The sequence below is a fragment of the Nuphar pumila genome, chromosome 10, assembly GCF_984573655.1.
Source record: "Nuphar pumila chromosome 10, dmNupPumi1.hap1.1, whole genome shotgun sequence".
Taxonomy (NCBI): Eukaryota; Viridiplantae; Streptophyta; class Magnoliopsida; order Nymphaeales; family Nymphaeaceae; genus Nuphar; species Nuphar pumila.
Genome location: NC_143258.1, coordinates 3,324,598 through 3,331,137, shown reverse-complemented (window position 1 = coordinate 3,331,137; position 6,540 = coordinate 3,324,598). Strand labels below are relative to the sequence as shown.

General features: G+C 41.4%; 1 pseudogene; it reads right to left on the bottom strand.

Annotated features, from left to right (window-relative positions):
• Positions 1-239: 239 nt before the first annotated feature.
• On the bottom strand, positions 240-479 carry LOC149823275 (small polypeptide DEVIL 11 pseudogene; annotated as a pseudogene).
• Positions 480-6,540: the final 6,061 nt, after the last annotated feature.

Here is a 6,540-nt window from a genome sequence, read left to right as displayed (position 1 = left end):
CTATCAATCTCAAAGCTAAGACAGGTACAAAAAAAATCCCGATTCAAAATTTGAATTTAATATGGATAGATGGCGTGTATATGTACAAAACTCTCTCTCACTAGATCTATTTTGTTCTTCCTTCTTTTTGATTATTTGAAACTTTGTTGGTAATATCTATTTCCCTGGACGGCTGAGATTGGTTGTTCATCGTCACGAGGGAAGACGGACGGTGCTCAGGTGGTGGAGGGTTTCAACTTTCACGCATCTCCATAGTCACGCCAGCAGATGAGCATAGTGACGCAGCGGCGCATGATGTAGAACCTCGCCCGCTGCTCCTTCACCAGACGAGCACACCTGCTTGTGAAGGAAGACCGCCTAGCAGAAGAAGAGGAGGAGGAGGGATTCCTCAGGAAGGAGGAGCCTGTGCTACTGCTCCTGCAGGAGCCCTTCTTGGAGAGCTTCCAATTCTCATCAACATAGAACTGGGCAGTGGCCATGGGGCAAAGACTAGCTAGTCTGGTTGACACTTCAAGAGAAACAAGCTATAGCAAGAGGCTAGAACTCTTCAACACCTCTCTCTCTCCCTCTCTTTGTCTCTCCTCTTTTTTGATGTAGGTTGGGGTGATTTTGCTTGTGATGAGATCTAGGGAGGGTTGGGGTTAGGGTATTTATAGAGAGAGAGATCATTCACATGTGTGTGTCTTTGCAAACCCAAGCCTAGTTTTTGGGTTATTTTGAAGTCCTCAGATTTTTGAGTTTTATTTTAAAAAACAGTGCTGCTCCCACAGTTCCCAATAATAACTCCACCTTGTGTAATTAATGCTTTTTAAATAAAAAATATCCTTCTAATTTTTAAATTAAAAGCAATATATATATATATATAAAGAGAGAGAGAGAGAGAGAGGAAAACTGCAGTAAAAACTGAGGGGGGATTAATTCTAACTGACAGTGAAAACCTGCAGAAAGCAAGATGGGTCCCACCACTCACACGTGAACATGGAGAAAAAGCCTGTTTTTCTTCCACGGGCCAACCAGAGAGTTGATTGTCGTCTACTGGTCAACATAGTCAAGGACAGAAAGAGACCTCACATCCGGACAGAAAAGATCCCAGTCAAATCTGCTGCAAGTAAACCTTTTCAACCAGAGCAGCCAAACCACTGTTTAAGTAGTGTCATCATTATGACATTCACGTTATCATGCCATATTTTTTATTATTTTAAGTGTGGAATGACTAGATTCACTATGGCAAGGACATTGGCGTCAGCTACGAAAATCAACAGTCATTGTAGTTTGACTGTGCCTCCTTTTCTAATGAGAAATTTAGAACTCATGTATATAAAAATCATTATTGGTACATAAAATATAAAATATGTAGCACTTGAAATGATATGAACAAGGGTAATGGATCGAATGATGTTATGTCCCTTTCCTAGGGCATTTCATTCTTATCTTAAAGCACTTGTTTGTATTTAGGGCACCTTTGGTAGGAGTAGGACCCATGTCCTACACCTTGTTCTCATAAATTTACTTTTTTTTTTTGACATGCTAAAATGTTAAGTGTGCATATAATAAGTTGATTTTCTATTGCACATCTTGGGAGAAATAATCTAAAAATAAGATGTATTTTGAATGAAAATTAAATAAAAAATTAATTTTATTATATACTTTTATTTTTACTCGAAGAAACGGCTCAACCACATAGACCTAGCCGTGCTGGATCAGCCTGCCATACTCATGGTCGCTGTCCTATCAATGTAAAACTCTAAGAGCTTACTCCTCCACCTCATAGAGTCGCCAACTAGGTGAAGCAGTAAAAAAAAAAGTGTTTAAAGTTGGAGGTTGAAAGTTTGATGCCTTACAACAAGAGTGGCCGAGACGTTTTAATTAGGGTTTGTAAACGAGGTGAATGAGTCGAGTCTAGCCCGTTCAAGCTCTTCTCCTTTTATCATTTAAGTCGGCTCGAGCTCATCAACTCGTGTTCATACAGGTAAGTAACAAAAAAAGGTATATCAACGATGGTATGCCAACAAAGGGATTTAAACCTTAAAGCTCTTTTTAACATGCCATGTACTCTAACACTACAAGAAAAAAATTAGCTTTTTAGTGGCGCGCCTCGTATGCAGCGTCATTAATGAATAGTGTATGCTCGCACCAGTAAAGACATACGCTATAACATTACGTTTTTATTTCTATTTCTGGCGCAGACAAGGTATGTACCGAAAATAACACGTTTACTGGCGCTAAGCATAATTGTGCCAGTGAAATAGAGTTTTTTTACTGGCGCGAAAAAGACCGCGCTAGTAAAAGATTACGTCTTAAAAAAGATAAAGTAAAATGAAGGCTCGAGAGACGCGACCCTTGTTCCCGCGTCTCTCGAACCCTCTGTGTCGCCCCCTTTCTGTATGAAGAAGAAGGTTAATGGGAGCGAGCAGAGTGAGGCGCGGTTAAAGACATCGGTTCCTTCCTCCACACGATATCGAATTTCGCCGGCCGAGATCGGACGCCGAAGATCGCTGGAGGTTTTAATTAGTTTGTTCTTCTTTTTCTCATTCATGAACTTTGGTTCCTCTGTGAGCGGATTCTAGGGTTTCTGAAAAAGGAGGTAGGATTTTTCCTCTTCCTTCGTTTTGTGTTTCTTCTCAGACGAGATTCAAGGATTTCTGTAGTAGCCAGGGTTTCTACTTTTTGTTCTTTTTTTTCGTGTTCTAGTTGTTCCAGGACGGGATTGTTGAGGCTTCTGCAGAGGGAGTGAAAGCTCAGCTCTGTTTCATCATTTCTTTTGGGTATCCTCATTCTCTGGTTATTTTGCGATGTGATTGTAGGGATGGAGCCTGGTTTTTTTTCGTTCTTTTGCCTTTTGGATTTGGGGTTTGAGGTTGTGGTGAGACAATTTTGCAGAGTGATTCGTTTCAATAGAGATGGCGTCGTCGGGGATGTGTCGATCAAGAAAAGCGAGAGCAACGGAAGGGGGGGGGAGAGCCTCTCCTCTACGTGCAGTGAACCGAGCAATGACGGGATGGGGGCAGAAGGCTGTGACGAAGCCGCCGAGGCGATACAACGGGTATGCTGCCGACGATAAAGGTAGTCTCTGTCGAGGGGGTTTAAGCTTCCAGATCTCAGATTGGGTTTTGTGTTTGCTTGGGATTTTTTTGAAGGATGAGGAAAAGCTTTACTTTTGTTTTCTGTTTCTTGCACTCCTTTTTTGTCTTTACACGCCAGTAAAGATGAAACTTCTTGTAGTGTAACCAGCTATACAAAGTTATATTATATGTTAAAGAGTGTACTTAATTTATATATGATATATTCTTAGGAGCCTACACAAGCCGAACAGATTGGTTAATGAGTTGCTTGTGGGTTGCCTCATCTGCTACACGAACAAGTTCATAGTGAGCCAAACCAATAGCTGTTCTGCTTGTTTCTCAGCCCTACTTTTAATTGCTTGGGGGTTGGTCATCATGGTGCCATTCTCTCCCAAATCCCATCACTGGATCTAGGGTTTTCCCTCGTTAAAAAGTAAGATCATAAAAAAAGTAGCTTGAGCAGTGATACAGTGGCTACAATATAACCCGTTTACCCAAAGTGGGCAGTATGTTTGCTTTGCCAACTAATTTAGTTTTGGGAAGCAAGATATCTGAGAAAGAAGATTTCATGGAAGAGAATGTCACCTTTATTCTAATGTAGGGGTGGCAAAATCTGACCCAACCCACCAACCCACTTCTTAGCCGGGTTAGGGTTTGGCTTAAACGGGTTCGTGTCGTAAACGGGTCGACCCACCTAACCCGTTTATTAAATGGGTCGTGTTCGTGTTCATGTTAGGGGTATGCCAACCCGCCAACCCGTTTGACCCATTTTATAAACTGGTTAGACAGGTGGGTCAACCCGTTTACACAAACCCATCAACCCGCAACCCGTTTACACGAACCCGTCAACCTGCAACCCGTTTGACAGGCGGGCGGGTCAACCATTTTTTTTTTTTGTATTTCTAATTGTGTTATTCGGGTTAGATAGGTTATTCGGGTTACTCGAGTCGGTTATCGTGTCTATGTTATCGGGTCAACCCGTTTAATAAACGGGTCACCGTATTGTGTAATCGTGTCGACCTGACCCGTTTATTAAACGGGTTAACCGTGTCGTGTCGGGTTACATGTTTCATAAATGGGTCGTGTTCGTATTTGTCACATCCGACCCGTTTAATAAATGGGTCGTGTTCGTGTTGAGGTATTTTGACCCACCAATCCGACCCGATTGCCACCCCTATTCTCATGGCAGCAAAATCCATTTTAAGGGCCAGGCCTGTCTGGTTTCATGTATATTTTAGACATGGGTCAGGACTGAATCGGTCTCAATTATTTTACCGCCAGAGCTTAACTCGATGCATTTTTTACTCAGTAGAGCTTCACACTGCATATGCCCTATTTCGAAGGCTCAGTCCAAGACAGGGTTACCCGACAGCTCCCTGAACACCCGGCCCGATGGCCACCCCTACTTGCACAGAGTGTGTTCGAACTCAGAAAGCAGGGTATGCACCGGCCTCTGCCCTCTCCTACTACCACATGAGCAGACCTCAGGGATCTTGTACCACTGCATTCTTGTGTTGAGAATCAATCTAGCACTCGTTGCACGTGCATATGGTCATCATGAACCTCTTTGTCATTGCTCATAATGTGTACTATTCCACCTGATCATTGTATAGAAAAATGGCAGCCTTGCCTCGTTTTATCATTTGCTTTTGCATTGTAGCATCGTACCATTGCTTCAATTGCTACACTAATAAATGGTACAAATAGGTTTTTGGCTTCTCCTAGTACATAAAAAAGCCAATTGATATGCATAGCCAGGCAAAAAGATATTGAGCAGCCTAACCCAACACATATTTACTACTGTTCTGTGGTGTCATACTGTTGAACTCTCTTGTCAGACACTGCTCAAAACCCAGTTCCTGGGTCTAACTGATCCAGTGCATCACATAGTACTAAGTCCTAACCAAGGTTGGGCATGAGCTGCAAGGGTGACAACGGGTAAACCCGACCCGAACCAAACACTATAGGGTCGGGTACAATGATAAATAAGAATACCTGATTATGACCCGGGTACAGATCCGAACGTCTGATTAATACATGGACCCAGGTATAGTTTGTGAAATTTTATACGAGACCGCGACCCGATGCAAGTTTCGATTAAGACTTGCAATTTTTCAATGGAAAAATGATAAAAAAATGGTTTTACTTGGTCTGGTTTATGTAGTTTTTATCGGGTCCGGGTATGGTTTTTCTTACAGTTCACCCTATTAGACCTGAGTCCAGACCCGATACCATATCCAAAAATCAGGTCCAAATCTGCTTTCACCTGAGTCCAAACCAAACAGGACCCCATGACACCCTTAATGAGCTGTCAACACAGTTGGCAAACTTGATGAGTCAAATCATGATTTAGCAGAGTTACCACTGCATTGGTTATCCATGTGATCAGTGAGATCCTGTTTCAAGCCAAAAGCCTGGGATCGAATCCCACTGGCACATGGGAGCCGTTTGTTGCTTTATCACAGTTGTTGCACGTAAGGTTGGGTGGTCATGTCATCAACCCGGAGTTTTACCGTGCAAAGAGGCAGGCCAGGACCATTAAGTGGTCTCGGTGAGGATTTTCTTTTATTATAAAAAAAAACTTATGATTTAGCAGAGTATATATATATATATAATGATTTTATCTACTTCTTTAATATAATGATTTAGCAGAGAGGCAGGCCATAGTTGATCTACTTCTTTAATATAATGATTTTATCACATTGTCATCTCTCTCTCTCTCTCTCTCTATATATATATATATAATGTTTTTCTTATATTTATATACATTATATATGAGAAATTGATATTTCAAATAAACGTATGAATTGAAAGAAACTTTAGGATTTATAAAATATATATTTGTTATTTTTAATAAATTAAATAGAAAACTGTGACTCGTCCAAGTTACCAAGTCAGGCGTGGTCGATTAGATACTGAATTACGTCTAGACTCAGTCCATGCTTGAGCTCAGCTTGTTTATGTCTAGGACCAGCATAGGCTTAGGCTCGGACTTGTGGCAAGCTGAGCCAAACTCGAAATCATGACTAGCCTGAGCTGACTCGTGCAAAATTTTTTTACTTATCGAGTGAGAACTAGTGGAATTTGACCATAGCTAATCAACTGCCTTTATGCTGTTTTTGTATGTTACTCTTCATGGGTATTACATCTAGATGAGCTGACTTGTCTGCATTAAACAGGTTGCCCCCGGTCCACTTGATGAAACTGAAATAGCTTTGTGTGAGCTGAGCTACGAGCGACTCAGTTCGTTGATCAGCCTTAGACCTGGGTAGGGTTGGGAAATAGGTTGAAAAGCTCGTTGCTCGGCTCATGTTCGGTTTGTAAAGAGTTGGTTCAAACTCGTGAAATAGGCTCGTCAAGCTTGAGTATGAATAACCAATGTTCATCTCGATCGGCTCAGCTCGTATAGCCTTATTTATTAATAATAAATATATTTTACATAAATTTTATATTATAGAATAAAGATAGTTGAAGTGTT